This window comes from Molossus molossus, unplaced genomic scaffold, assembly GCF_014108415.1.
Source record: "Molossus molossus isolate mMolMol1 unplaced genomic scaffold, mMolMol1.p scaffold_m16_p_11, whole genome shotgun sequence".
NCBI lineage: Eukaryota > Metazoa > Chordata > Mammalia > Chiroptera > Molossidae > Molossus > Molossus molossus.
The window spans coordinates 59,418,238-59,434,685 of record NW_023425346.1 but is presented as its reverse complement, the minus strand read 5'-3'; the positions used below and the strand labels follow the sequence as shown (position 1 = coordinate 59,434,685).

Genomic DNA, 16,448 nt, shown 5'->3' with positions numbered 1-16,448 from the left:
CCATTGTGACTGCAGCAGGAGAGTGCTAGGCACGCTTGTACCAGAATCAAATGCATGTGCCCAGGGTGGCACCTGTTGTATCATCTCACTTTAAGAGGTGGAGTCATGCAAATGCCCAAGTGTCCAGAAATGGGGAATAGAAATCTTATTGAGCAGTATTAGTGTCTACCTTATACATATTTATAAACATTTGAAGTTGAGTTATTGTGGTTAAAGGATATACCCAGATGTTTAAAAACGGTTCTGAAGTTGGCAAAAACCATTCTTACACTTTTACCTTGTCTCCTAGAAAGACAAAGCAGATCTGTGAATTATGGTGACTGATGGAGCATAGTGAGTTTAATTTTGTGCGACCTTCAGCTGAGTGTGATTCGTCATTTAAAAAGGCACAGGATTATCAATATCCTGTGTCCTTCATCTTTCTTATCTCACAAAGAGACAACTTACCACACAGCATTTGAATAAACAAAGTATTGTTAGGCCCCCAACATATGTGCAGAGCTCTTGATCAATATCAAAATGTGACTTTTCATAACGGTTGAATGACAAGAGACTTATGTATTATTTTATTCTTAATATTTCTTGCCAAAAGAGAGCCTTAAACTTTCTGATCCCGTTATCTATACATCGCTCTCTTACCCCCGCACACCCTGGCCCAGAGAGCTGAACAAAGCTGAAGGAAGACTTACTCAGGAGAAGCATTTAGAGGGAAACAAATCATTGTCAGCAAAAAGTGCAAATGAGCAAAAGTTCAAAAGGATTGCCTTTCTAAATTAAAACTATTTTTAAAATAAGAATTTTAAAAGAACAAATATCAAACTTACCATATTCTTATCCTTCTGTTGAAAGCGGAAATGAGCAACTCTCACACATGTTTATTACAGTCATAAATATACATATGTAGATATATAACAAAATCAGGGATAAATTTATCATTTCCTAAGAGGTCCAGGTCTGTGGGACAAAGTCAAGGATTCACTATTTGAGGACCTGTCTGAATGACCTTATTATTACTGGTTTATCTTAATGTGAAAATATTCATTTTTTCTTTTTGGTTTTGAAAGAACTTAGCATAATGAAAGCAGAGCAGAGCTTTAGTTTCTGCTTCAAAAGCAAGTGTTGTGAACGCATGTAATAGGAAAATTTGTGTGCACAGAGGAAGTGGCTATGTATCACGATGATTGAGGGTGAGAGCGTGCGAGGCAGGCTGCCTGAGTTGATATCCCATCCCAATCCTGCCATTTCCCAGCGTCTTGCCTTTGAGCATGTTACGGGAGCTCATTGTGCCTCTGAGCTTGTTAGATAATATATGTGCCTTCATTTCCTTATAAGTAACATGGAAATAATGGCACACAACTCATTAAAATTTTGAGAATTAAATGGGCCAATGTACATAAAGCATTGTTACCCCAAACCCATAGTAAGTATCCACATTCAGTAAATGTTTCCTATTCATTGTGGACCATGATTACTATGATCCTCATCATGGAAGCCTCTCCTCTGGTGATCTGATTATTTACCTGGGACACACCTTCCCTCCACATGGACCACCCACTCTCCCATCATTCCACACTGCTTGACGCACACTGAACGTGTTCTCTACCTATGTCACAGCACCTAGGTTGTTTAAAAGTTAGTTGTCCTGTGTAAAGTATTTTTAAACATTTGTTAAGATTTCAGTATATTTTGGATGTTGATTTATCATCATATTTCTTTGGGGTCAGAATATGCTATTTTTCTCATTACTTAGTATATATTTTTGGTTGACAACTGTATAATTAATTATACCTTTGTTTATTCCTTTTGTAGTGAAAATTTAGTAATATGCATATATTTATGCATACATAAACATATGTGTACAGATATATGCTAGTATTGAAAAGAAAACTTGGCATGTAGTAAGCTTATTAAGTGTTCATCTTAGGCGTTTATGAACTTTTTTTAAAAGAACTTAAAATTTTATGTTTTAATTAAAGCTTACATTCTATATTATTTTTTATTAGTTTTGGGTATACACCATACTGGTTAGACAATCATGTACTTTACTAAGTCTTTCCCCTAATATTTTCAATGCCCACCCTGCACTGCACATAGTTATTGCAATATTATTGACTATGTTTCCTGTGTTGTTCATTATATTCCCATGACTATTTTGTAACTACCAATTTATACTTGTTAATTCCTGCTTATTTGAACTGTTCGATCTTCACAATTACTCTATGAAGTAGATACCATAATGAACCTATTTTATAGATGGGACACTGTTGGTCAAGGAAAAAAATCACTGTTACATAGTAAATGTGATCCCAGAATTACTGACTCCATAGTCTGTGTCTTTAACTATTATGTTATTGCACATAGAGCTTTATAATGTCTGCTTCATGCATCGAGGTCTTCGTCTTGTTCTCCGTTGTCTCCACAGTGTTTCAGTGCTATTCAGTATACTGTAGGTGCTCAATAAAGTTTATTTGAATGATGAAATTAATCTATTAGATTGAACTTATCATTACTATTAAGTTTCCCTAAAACTATTAACTTCTTGTCTTGATTTTTTTTGAGAGAGAGAGGAGTATTAATGCCTCTCACTATGATTATTGATTTGTGATATTTTTCTTCACAATTTTGTCACATTTTATTTTAAAATGTTATATTACATAAAATTATCATTTTTATTTATTGTTGACTTGTCTTTTATTAGTTTGAAATGTGTAGATTATTTTCCATATACTATTTTGTCATATATTAATATTGCTCAGCCCGGCCAGTGTGTCTCAGTGAACTGAGTGTTGTCCCATGGACTGAGAGGTCCCGGTTGGATTCCAGGTCAGGACACATGCTGGGTTGTGGGCTTGATCGCCAGTAGTGGGCATGCAAGAGGCAGCCGATTGATGTTTCTCTCTCACATTGATGTTTATAAGTCTCTCTCCCTTCCATTCTCTCTAAAATATCAATAATAAAAAAACATATTTAGCCCGGCTGGTATGTCTCACTGATTGAGCATCAACCCATGTACCAAAAGGTTACCCGTTTGATTCGGTCAGGGCACACCCCCAGGTTGTGGGCCCGATCCCCAGTGAGGGGGCATGCAGGAAGCGGCCGGTGGATGTGCTCTCTCATCAATGTTTCTCTCTCTCTCTCCCTCTCCATTCCTCTCTAAAATCACTTAAGGAAAAAAAAATTTTTTTAACATTTAAAAAATACATATATACATATATTTACATATATATATATATTTGCTCATTTGCTGCTGTTCGCATTACCCATCAGATGGGCACTGCACGTACTCACAGGCAGGGTCTCCTTTGCAAGTTGTCTTGGTTCAGGAAAGAGTATAAACCCTATCCTACTTTTCCAAGCAATCCTCTGCTTGCTGCCTCTTTGCCTCTGCTTCTCTCAGCTCCCACCATCTCAGGAGCCAAACTGTCTCTGCAATGTGCCCCTATTGGACCATGGTTTCTCCGAAGAGCTCTGACTTTTATTTTCGGGGCTACTTCACTCTACCCTGCCTGCTTTCAGCTCCACTGAACTATCCCACTGACTGGCTACCTGAGAATTCTCTTGGTGTGATAGTGAATAGTCAGGCTAATATTTTATTCACTTCTTTGTTTAGCACAAGGTAGTGTGATTGCAGCTTGGAAATCTAAAAGGAAAAAACTGAGGTTTTTTGTGACTAAACCGTGTTCCTTTTCTAGATTAAAATGGATACTGGGGATCATTCTGTTATTTAATTTCTCAATACAAGCATACCTTAATGTTTATGCTTCATTTTATTGAGCTTAATAGATATCGCATTTTCATCATACAGGCAAAACCCTCCACCAGCAAAATGATTATGACTCACTGAAGCCTAAGATGATGGCTAATAATTTTTTGCAAATAGCCCAGCTGGTGTGGCTCAGTGGTTGAGCATCGACCTTCACACCAAGAGGTAGCTGGTTCAATTCCCAGTCAGGGCACATGCCCAGACTGTGGTGAGATCCTTGGTAGGGGGCGTGTAGGAGGCAGCCAATCAATGTTAATGCTTCTCTCTGTCATCGATGTTTCTATCTCTCTCTCCCTCTCCTTTCCTCTCTCTAAAAATTCAATAAAAAAAACGTTTAAAAAAATAATTTTTAGCAAATAAAGTGTTTTTAAAATAAAATATGTACATTTTTTAGACATAATGCTATTGTATACTTAATAAACTACTATGGTACACTTGAGAGACTACAGTATAGAGTATAACTTTTATGTGCACAGAGATATGTACATATTTGTACATATGCCCAAATATTCTTCCACGAGGTAAATCAGTGTTATTTGCCATATTACTATATTTAAGAGGACAATGTTTTTTATTCTGTTTTTAATTAATATATTATGTTCTAAATTTTAAAAAGATAATTGAATTATTATATTTTCCTTAATAACAAGGGTTTTAAAGTAGACTTCTAAGTTGATTGATTTTTAATGAATTTTAGTCAACCATATCTAATTTGGGCTTTTCACTAATATAAGTTTTAATTTGCTTCTTCTCAATTAGCAATCAGTAAATAATTCAAATAAGCATTTAAAGATCCTGTCTTCTGGGCCCATGGAGTCAAAAGCCTTTTGATAGTCATATATTTTGGTCCATACATTATGAAGGAGATGTGCCATGGGTACTAAGTAGGACATCCTAATGTCAAATGGTGTTAACCAAATTCATGTCTGTTAACCAATTTATTGCCTCTGGGTTTTCCTGCCAAGGACAAATTTAACACAATTTGTGATGTGGAAATATTTTACTTTAGCTGTTTATATAACTCTGATTCTTCCTTGGAGACTTGCTGCATAAGTTTTCTGTCCTTTCTTTTTCTCTATGAACTAAGGCTATCAGAACTTCATTTACATTTCAGACTCTAGTTACATATATATCCTTTGGGTTATGAAGAACTGTCAGTTGGAAGATTTATACATAAGCATGTAAACTGTATGATGTATTAAATACTGTTTACTCTCTTTCATCCTTGTCTTTATAAATGCTTGTCTGTAATGTGTTTGCATATATGCATGTGTATGCATGCATATGTATAAATATCTATGTGGGTACACACACATGCACAGACACACGTACAAACTTCAGATGCTTTATTTTCAAAGCCCGTATGTGATGTAATTTATGACGATATTGTATAAGGAAGGATAGCTTTAACTTTGGTTTTGCAATGATGCTGACTTTGCATGCCTAAATATGGCTGCTACCTCAGTTCTGGCATTTCTTCTAAGAAGCATTTGTGTTGCAAGAATTGTATCTGTAAAATCAGCTTTCTTAACACACATATATTTCCTGATACATTTTTTATTAAAACAATTATTTTTATAGATCATTCCCAACATGCTATTTATTCTGATTTGTTTTACTTAATATGCCACAGAAAAGTTGATGTAAATATACTTGTTCTTCCTTTCATAACAATCTAAACTGTTGGTAATGTATTCTTCATTTCCGGTAGCTATGGCCTCAGATAATTAGGATCCATTATTTTTAAACACATGGGTCATGCAAATATAATTAAAATACTTTTAGTTTTTTTTAGCAGCCCAAGTTCCCATCACTAGAAGAGTGGATAAAAAAGCTGTAGTACACAATGGAATACTACTTGGCTGTAAAAAAAAAAAAAAAGAAGGAAATCTTACCTTTTGCAACAGCATGGATGGACCTGGAGAGCATTATGCTGAGTGAAATAAACCAGTCAGAGAAAGACAAGTGCCATATGATTTCACTCATATGTGGAGTCCAATGAACAAAATGAGCTATCAAGGTAGAGACAGACCCATAGACAGAGAGCGGGTTGACAGCTGTTGGGGATGGGGAGTTAGAGGAGGGTATGGGGGGATAAATGGTGATGGAGGGAGACTTGACTTGGGGTGAACACCCATTACAATGTACAGATGATATGTTCTGGGATTGTGCATCTGAAACTTGCAAAATTTTTCTACAGTGTCACCCCAGTAAATACAATAAAAAGGAAAAATCTAAAATAAAATACTTTTAGTTTGAAAAAATAAATAAAATCTAATGACAGTTAATATGAAAATAGTGTTGAGGTTTAACCTAGAGTCTTCCCAGATCTCAAAATTAAATTAATTGTGGTTACAAGAATGTAAAAAATATAAATTCTGTTTTAAACAGGGGTAGCAAGCAACATTTCCTAAATATAAATGTTATTGAGAAGCCATCCTTAATTTCTAACTTAAAAAAATATGATTTAATATTAGTTTATTTTAGACAGTATAAACCAGATTATTTTCTTAATTATTCACCATCTATTTGTTGTTTATAAAGCCCTGGTTTCAGCTTACATATTCAGAAGGTGATGCAATAAATACACAAAAAAACGAGTTAATTTGTTTAAATAGAATGTGTCAAGTTTTGCCGGTTTTTCTTTCTTTAATTTAATAAAGAAAATGACTAACACAAATAAACAATTAGACAAACAATAAAAGTCTACACATAAAACACTGAAAAAGCGACATGGTAGTCTTGAGTAATAACCAGTAGAAGAATTAAGAATTAAGCAAGGGTTAAGTAACCAAACCAAATTTTTTAGAAAAAAGTTTTTACAGAGGTCAACTTTTAATGGAAAATAGGACATTTTAGACAAAAAGGAAATATGAACAATTTGAAATGAATATATTAAAATTAATAAATTATTATTTACTAACATAGACTTCACATGTAATCTTGTGTTAAGAATTACTATTAAATTCTCAAAAATTGTGCTTTTTAGCATTTATAATCATTAACTTTAGCATGTTTGTAAGCATTAATAACTTTAAAAATGAATTTGAAAAAGTTATCTTAACATCACAATTTATTAAAATACAATTTTAAACTTTCTGTCTTAATAAATAAATAGAAACAAATTAAAAGCAGCGATAATGGGGAGACAGAACAATCTAGTAGACATATTTGTCATGTTGCTCCATGTTTTATTCCTCAGCATGCATATTACAACAGTTTCTATTTCTGGAAGTAGAGGAAGAACAGTGATATGGGGGGAGACCTCCAAACATGGGGCACTTCCTCTGTTCCACAGGGTTGGAACTACCACTGAGTGCTCAGTGAGGAATCATTTATGTATCAAGTTGTTGCACATGACCCCAACCAGGATGGCCAGAATCCTTTTCTAAGGCTACTTACAAATGTCTTTGGTTAGAGACATTCCCTGATTCCCACATCTTCCTCTGAAAGGACTATACCTAATTTTTACCAAAATTATATTGCTGTTCCTTGTAATTAAATAAAAAAGCCCTGAACAGAAATCTGGAAGAGCGGTGTCGCAAGTGGCGTGCCCTAATGTACGGCATTCTCTGTGACAGTGTGCAGTTGACAGTGAGTGCCCGGGGAGGTCGTGAATCATTGCAGTGTGTGGAAAAGCCGTGAGCTAAACTATCATTTTTGTTTCATAAGACACAGAGCATATGGCAACTGAGTCTGGATCCTCAAGTGATTCAATATAAAAATATCAGAATAATGGCAATAGGAGGCTAATTTTCTCAGCTAATATTCTCAGTGAATTGACACACAAATAAGATAAATTGTATCACATTGGCCCCTGTGAATTAGAGAGAAACGGAAATACATCCCACTTAATAGCTGCCCTTTCAGCTTGAGACAAGAAAAATCTAATGAGGGGATTTCAAAATGTATATGCCGTGCAGTTAGAAAACCCAACTTTTTAACATTTATACTTTTTCAGCTTTTTTAAACCTTAAAAATATTAGATGAAGCATCAATAAGTAAACCTTAATATATAAATTATTTTTATTTTGGCAGCATTTTCACATAAAATATTTTAAATGATGTTAGATAAGGAATATAAATAAATGAGAAAAACATTAATTAGGAAGTCTGTGAGTGTGTATGTTTTCTATCTATTACGATGTTAAAGATGATACAACTCTCTTTGATTATGTATGCATGGAGTAGACTGACAGCTGTCAGAAGGGAGGGTTTTGGGGTGTGTGTATACACAGACACAGACAGCAGTGTGGTGATAACCAGAGGGAAAGGGGGTGGAGGGCATGTGGAGGTGGGTAAATGAGGACGGAAAGAGCCTTTGCTTGGGATGATGGGCACACAATGCAAGTGAGCAAATGATGTTTGGTGAGTTGTACACTTGAAACCTGTATGGTTTTGTAACCAATGTCATACCAAGAAATTAAATTAAAACAATTTCTTACTGATTCTGATACTGGAACTTGTGTTCTGCTAGAACAATTATGATAGGAAATTTTGGAGAATAAAATTTTAAATTAGAAAGAAGTGGTTGTTTATAACAAAAACTTACAGATATTTTTTATTTATTTATTTATTTATTTATTTATTTATTTATTTATTTATTTATTGCCTTTTTATCATAGAAAGTGAAGAGTGAAGCCCTGGCCAGTGTGGCTCAGTTGGTTGAGCGTCATCCGCATCACTGATTTGATTCGTGGTCAAGGCACATACCTGGGTTGAGGGTTCATTCCCCTGTCAGGGTTCATATGGGAGACATCTCACATCAATGTCTCTCTGTTTCTCTCTCCCTCTTTCTCTCTCCCCTTCTCCCTTCCTCTCTCTCTAAAACCCAATAAGGACATTTTTTTTTTTGTCCTCACCTGAGGACATTTTTCCATTTTTTATTCAGATAGAGTGGGAGGGAGGGAGGGAGGGAGAGAGAGAGAGAGAGAGAGAGAGAGAGAGAAACATCGACATGAAAGGAACACATCGAGTGGCTGCCACCCGCATGACCCAACCAGGTTTGGGGACAAGCTGTAACTGAGGTACGTGCCCTTAGTGGGAACCAAACCTGGGTCTCTCTGGACCAAAGGCCGACGCTCTAACCACTGAGCCAAACCGGCCAGGGAAGGACATATTTTTTAAAAGGGAAGAGTGAGGAATAATTTTTAATCTTAAATGTGACACTAATGAACATAATTGTCAGAATTTTCTCATTTAACTTTGATCTCTCTCAGATCTAAAGATGTTTCTTTAAAACATTTAAAATGTAATGAAATAGGCCACCCTCAAGTCTGTGTTTATTTTATATGTTAAACATCTATATAATTATATCATAAATATACATTTTACATATTATTGACCTATTAGGAAACCCTTAGCATTTTTGCATTATTTCAATTTCTTTTAATCATGCAGCTGTATATTTTCATCATTTTTGAAATATGTATCAGGCTGATTTTTTCCAAAAGTAATGAATTCAATTTAAATATCTCTGCTATACACACAACATTTTATCTTCCACGTTACCTACCCATTCTTTTTCATCATCCAAAATCAACTTGAAAATTATTTTTGTGAAAATTTTAAGAGCTATTCATAGAAGCGTTTACAATAATCGTAGTAGAAGAATTTACCAAAACTTATCAGTGAAGCTCCCTGATTTTAAAAGAAGAAACTATTTTTTAGACATCTCATATATGACCTAGCACTTTTTTCTGATTTTGGATTTATGAGTTTCCTGATGGGTTTTCATTTTATCCAGTGTATCCTACTATGTTTCCATATACGTAATGAGTTACAAGAAGAAATTGAACTAAACTGAGAAACATTGAGACCTTTTGCCAGCTGAATCCATTACTGTAGAAATAATTATGCCTGTGAAATAATATCTTTTATGTTATTATTTCAAGTTTACATGTAGAAGACAAAGAACAAAATATCAAAAATAGACTAAGTCTCAAATTAGTTACAAGGAAAAAGTTATTCTTACAGATTAAGTGATTAAAAATTTTATGTATACATATCTGTATATATAAATAGTATATATGTTCTGTTAGATATCAGTAATAAATAATTTCATAACTTTGTAGCTTATAACAGTAAATGTTTGCTTTTTAGTCAGGTACATGGTGACTGCAGATCACTTGGAGATTCTGCTCTACAGCTTTTCCCGTAGACCCAGGCTGACGGACAATTGCTATCTGAAACTTTGGTTCTCACTCTGGCAGGGCAATAGAATGCAAGAGTGCTGCACAGCAAAACAATGTCCTGCTTATTAAACTGATATAGTCATATAACCCATCCATGAGGATCAGGAGCTGCCTAATATGAGGAACGATGGAAATATGCGATGTAAACAATACTGGTTACTATTACAATGAAATTATTAATTCCTATGGCTATAGTAACAACCACCTCATTTAAATTTTTGTGTGTGTATTACAGTTTACTTTATAGAGGAATTATAGTTTTTATCTCCCCTAGGCCCAAAGAAAGTATTTAAGATGAGTGACAATTGATTAAGTTTTAAAACAAATTAACAATCAATAATTGCCAGAGTGGGTGGACATTAGGAAACTATTAAGTTATAAACGTTTTTTCTTAAAGCAGAAAACAAAAACCAGAAAAATAAAAATCAGAAAAACAGAAACCATGATATGAATTGTCCAAAATACCAGAGCAAAAACTGATTATAAATGAATGAAGAGTCATCCTACTGGTAGAGAATAAACCAATTATACTTCTAGTCCCATACAACTGGCTACTCATGCAACATTAAAATCAAATCACTTCAGGCAAGTGCTTTGTAATGGATTAACTTGTCTGTGATGTAAGCAAGCTTTAGAATAATATTACAGATGCTAAACAAGTCTTTCAGACAGCAACATTGAGACCCTTTGCCAGCTGAATCCATTACTGTAAAAAGAAATCCTTCAGGCAATGTTAGGTCACTGATTATAGCAATTTATTTCTCATTAGCTTATAACTACCTGACCTCTTCATCTGTTTCTGCTCTATGAAATTGCACTTTAGAATTTATACATACAAACTCAAAAAGAATCATTTCATTATTTTCACTCACAAAAATAAAAATGAGTACTCTCTATAATTCTAGTTAGGAATGCTGACCAGTTGGGTCTTATAGTTGGAATTTTACAAGAGATGGATATGCTGTGTAATAAAGAAAATCAGAATTAGACCCTATAGGGGTACCTTCATCAAAATATATTTAAGAGTTCAAATTGGTTAAAAACATTGAAAAATTAACATCCTACTTTTAATAAAATTCAAAAGATATAGGACAAAATGTTAAGGAATAGGAAATCCCCAAGTCATTAAAAAGTATAAGCTTCAAAAGTATAGAAAGTGAAAAGAAGTATTCTAATTTGACATTAACATTTAATATTACCTTGATATTAAAACTAAATTCTATATACTATTAGTTCCTATGGCCACCATATCAAGATGATCACAGGTATGATGGTCTAGGACAACATGAGTTGGTACTCTTAGAGTTCTGGAGACAGGAACTCTGCAATCGGTTTCACTGGGCTAACGTCAAAGGATCAGGAGGGCTACCTTCCCTTGGGGGCTCTAAGGAAAAACGAATTTCCTTGACATTTTCATCTCCTCCAGATGCATTCTTTGGATCATGCACCGTCTTCCACCTTCAAAGACATCAGCATAGCATCTTGTTTTAGTCTTCAGCCACCACAATGCTACCTACATTTCCACCTTTCTGATTCTATTTCTAATTCTTTCTTCCTCATTCTTCCCCAAATATCAAGGAGATTTTTGATGAGATGCAGGCTCTCATCTCATTAAGTGATGATTAATATATTAAAAATAAATTATAATATATTTTATTTTTTTCATCGAATTTCTTTGGTGAAACTGGCTAACAAGATTATGCAGATTTCAGGTGTACAGTTGTACAACACATCATCTGTACCCTATATTGTGTGTTTACCACCCCAAGTCTAGTCTCAGTGCAACACCATTTACCCATTATCCCCTCCTCTCCCTCCCCTCACTCCCCTCCCCCTGCAGTCACCATACTGTTGTCCATATCCATAAATTCTTTCTCCTTGTTTGGTCTTCTTGCTCAATCCCTCTCAACTCATTAAAAGTGATGATTAATTGAAAATAAGTTAGAATTTATTTATTTATTTATTCATTTATTTATTGTATGTACCCCTAGTGAGAACCGAACCCAGAACTCTCTGGTCCTCAGGCTGATGCTCAACTGCTGAGCCAAACTGGCCAATGCATTTTTTTTTTTTTTCATTGTAGGTGGGGTGGAGAAGGACAAGCTGGTCCCACAACCACGTGTAGTGAATAAAAATCAGGAGAACACCTCCACTGGGAAGGTCCTCCCTGAGGACTGAGGGGTCCCGTCCCACACCATGCGCCCCACTCAGGGTTCCAGTGCCAGGAAGAGAGTCCCCATAACTTCTGGCTGGAAAAACCAGTGGGAACTCCAGAATATATTTTAAGTAAGTAGACTTTGGGACTGGGTCGAAGTGTGCAGAGGTGGGAAAGGGGACATCTGTGATAATGTCAACATTAAAAATAAAGTAAACATTTAAAAAAAAAGAAAGATAAAGAGGCAAAAACCTCGAATTGCAGACATAAAGTTCAGCAGATTAATATGATCAGGGAAAAGATGAAAAGCACTGGGCCAAAAAGAGTCCATACATTAAAAGAGAAAAACACCATAGAATAAAAGGCATCATATCTAGTGTTTTAGTTTTCTAGGACTGCAGCAGCAAATTACCACAGACTCAGTGGCTTAGAACAGTAGTAGCCTGTTCACTCGCAGAAGGCCTGAGGGAGAAATCTGAAATCAAGGTGGTGATAAGGGCCACATTCCCTCCAATGATTCTAGAGAAAAATCCTCTCTTGTGTTTTCCTAGCTTGTGGTGTTATATAGTGATCCTGGGTTACAGCTCTGTCATCCCACATTCTGCCTACCTCTTCGCATGGCCTTCTCCTGTGTCTCAGAGTGCTGTCCTCTTCTTATAGGGGACACGCCACTCTTATAAGGCCCACTCTTATAAGGCCCAATATGACCTCATCTGAACAACATCTGCAAAAACTTATTTCCAAATAAGTTCGAAATTCAGAATTTCTTCTGAAATTCTGCATGGGCATACTTTCGGGGAACAATATTAAATTTACTACATGTAAAATACAATAGTTCATCAAATTTACAAAAGCCAAGACAGAAAAAAAAAAAAGGTGAGATGAGAGAAGATGAAATATGGGCTTGCAGAATTATAGGCTGGAAAGAAAAAAAATCCCAGAAAAGAAGTCCTTTTTGTAACAAGCACAAATGAAAATAGACACTAATGAAACATAGTAATGGATGTGAAATAACAGATGAGATAATAGGAAAAAAATGAGAAAGTAAATCAAAAATGATTAGTGACTTTAAAACTATCAGAACAAATATGATATAAATGATTAACTAGAAGACCAAGTGGGCACATCAATCATCCATGCCTTAAAACTAGATTACTGAACTAATATGATAGCAAAAGAGTAAAAAAATAAAATAAAATGCAAGACATGTTTTCAAAAATAAAAGATTTAAAGCTTCAAGCAAACAATACCCAGCACTTTAGAGGGGCAAAAATACAGGGTGAGCAATATTAAGAAATGTCCTAACATAGACATGTGACTTAAAAAATAATCAAAACAGCCCGGCCGGTGTGGCTCAGTGGTTGAGCGTCGACCCATGCACCAAGAGGTCACCTGTTCAATTCCTGGTCAGGGCACATGCCCAGGTTGTGAGCCAAATTCCCAGTGGGGTGCATGCAGGAGGCAACCAATCGATGTTCTCTCTCATTGATGTTTCTCTCTCTCTCCCTCTCCCTTCTCTCTCTAAAATTAATAAAGAAAAAAATTAATAATAAAAACAAAACCTAAAAGGGAGAAATCAAGACTGATCTCATACATTTCCAGTTATATTAAACACCAGACATCAGTAGAGTGATATTTTAAAGTACTGAAGGAAAAAAATGTGACTGAAATTTACCGCAAGGCCAAATGTTTCTGACATGCAAGACCTCATGGAATTTGGTTTCTAAGAGTTCTTCTTTAAAACTGCAATCAGACAGACTTCAATCAACCAAGAAATAAGCAGAGAAACTGGTGCTAAATTATGAATGAAGAAATTGAAACACTCAGCTTCAGGGAAACCTGTTATCGGGTGTTGAGAATACTTAAGTAGCCCTGTGGCGAAGCCCGGGAAAATAAACTAACATCTAGCGTCAACTTGGTGGACCATGTGAGTGAATTACTTTTGAAGGAGATGCTCCTGTTCCAGTGAAGCCCTCAAAGTACCACAATCCTGGCTGACATGAGCACAACCTTAAGAAACCCTGAGTCAGAATTACCCAGCCAGGCTTGTCATGAATTCCTGACCTACAGTAATTGTTAGAGAGCTGCAGGTTGCAGACTAAATCAGTGCAGTAGTTTTGATTTGGCAACAGAATGTAAATGCCATGAATTATTAAAATGTAAAGATTATGTAAATAAAAATAGTAAATAGTAAATAAATAAAATTCCACCTACTCGTTGGACTTTTCTCTAATAAGAAGAAAATATGGTTGATAACAATGTATTATATAATTGAAATTTGCTAAGAGAGAGCTTAAATGTTCTCAGCAAAAGAAAATAAAATTCAATTAAAGGGAAAAAAAAGAAGAAAGTTTTGAGCCATTAGAGAAGAAGAAGAAACCCCCTTGTCCTCAATGACCCAGTATTTCTTAGAGATGAGTACAAATAAAATGTATTTTTCTTTGTGGGGAGGATCAAGGTGTGTACCCTTCACTAATTTAGATCAGACGTCTGTCACCACTGAAAGAGGGCAAGAATCTGATGCTCCACTCAAACTATACAGATACATAAGGTACACTTTTTCTCCCATGAGGAAGGGGTCACAGAGAGCCCCGTTAATGAGGCCTAGGCACAGAGGTCTTGTCTAAGACTATGGCAGGACCAGGAGATCCTATCCCCACCCCAATCCCCAGTAATACAATAATGAAGAAATCTGATGTATCTGAAATAGGAAACATTTTTCCTAGAATTGTCCTAAAGTGTGAAACTATAACAGCCACAAAGAAAACTTATACAAATAATAAATATTGTAAATTGCATAGATTTGCATTAATTGATATACTTGTAGCAAAATAAAGAAGTAGCTATAATCTCAAAGAATTGGTATAACTAGAATTTAAAATTCTAGATTTTTTTTAGGAATAGACAAAATTAAAATTAAAATACAGAATAACAAATAAATGATTTATATCAGATCAATAAAATGAAATCAAGGCTCAGAAAGACTAATTAATTTAAAATATATTTAAAAACAAAAAACATACTTACCTGGCAGGGGAGATACCATGATTACAAAGGTGGTTTGCCCAGGGCGAGTCTTGCCCATTGCACTCCGACTGTGACTGTGCTGACCCTGTGATTTCCCCAAATTCCTGCATAATCTGTGGTACCGGGGGACTGTCCCACTCTCCCCTGAAAATAAATAAATAATAACAGATAACAAAAATGTAAAAGTAAATCAATTTATTCATCCTACATTATGAAAATATAAAATTTGTAAAAAAATATATATATATATTTCTGTTCTTATTTTGATTATTTATTTTATACTGTTTACTTTAGGCCTCTATTGCTTTTTTTCTCTAATTTCCTAATGGGAGAGTTTAGGTGACTGGTGTTAGATCGTTTTTCTTTTGTAATGCATGCATTCAATTGTATTTTCCCTGTAAGCCCTGCTTTCACTGCATTCCACAGATTTTGACGTTACATTTTCAGTTTCATTTCATTCTGAGTATTTATTTTATTTCTTTTAAAATGTCCTCATTAACCTCTGTGCTGTTTAAAACTGCACTGTTTGATTTCCAAATATTTTGGCATTTTCCCTGCTATCTTTCTGCTACTGATTTCTGATTTAATTCCATTGTGGTCTGAAAACATACTTTTTATGATTTATACTATTTTAAATTTGATAAGGTGTGTTTTATGGCCCAGATTGTGGTTTGTCTTAATGAATTTTCCATGTAAACTTAAGAAGACTTTGAATTCTGTTATTGTTGGATGCCAAATATCAGCTATGTAAAAGATACAAATTCCTAAATCAAATATTCACAAGAGTAACAAATCATATTCATGCAGTGCTTCTACCAGGAGTTCAAGGATAGTTTACAATAAAAATACATTGCCCAGCCAGTGTGTTCAGTGGGTTGAGCGTGGTCCCATGGATTGAGAGGTCCCCATTTAATTCCTGGTCAGGGAACATGCCCAGGTTGCAGGCTCGATCCCCAGGTTGCAGGAGGCAGCTGATCAGTATTTCCCTCTCATAGATGTTTCTATTTCTTTTTCCCTTCCTCTCTCTCTAAAAAATTCAATAAAAAATAATACATTACACTGAGCATATAAATCTATCAAATGTAAAATGTTCATTTGATTATCTTTTTTCTCTCTCTCCCCCGTCCCCTGTGTTTCCAATTAACTTTCTATGAACGTATTTACTTACCTATCTACCCATGTCTTTACCCATCTCAAAAGGCAGTATTTTGGTTAATAACAAAACACATAGGACATTTCAATTAATATGAGTGGTGTTATACACTTTGGTGGAACAACCAATCAATATCCTTTCTAAATAAAGTATCAA

The 16,448-nt window shown here is 35.0% G+C and overlaps 1 pseudogene; it reads left to right on the top strand.

The window, feature by feature from the left end:
* The first annotated feature begins 15,131 nt into the window (after positions 1–15,131).
* LOC118625949 lies at positions 15,132–15,286 on the top strand (annotated as a pseudogene).
* Positions 15,287–16,448: the final 1,162 nt, after the last annotated feature.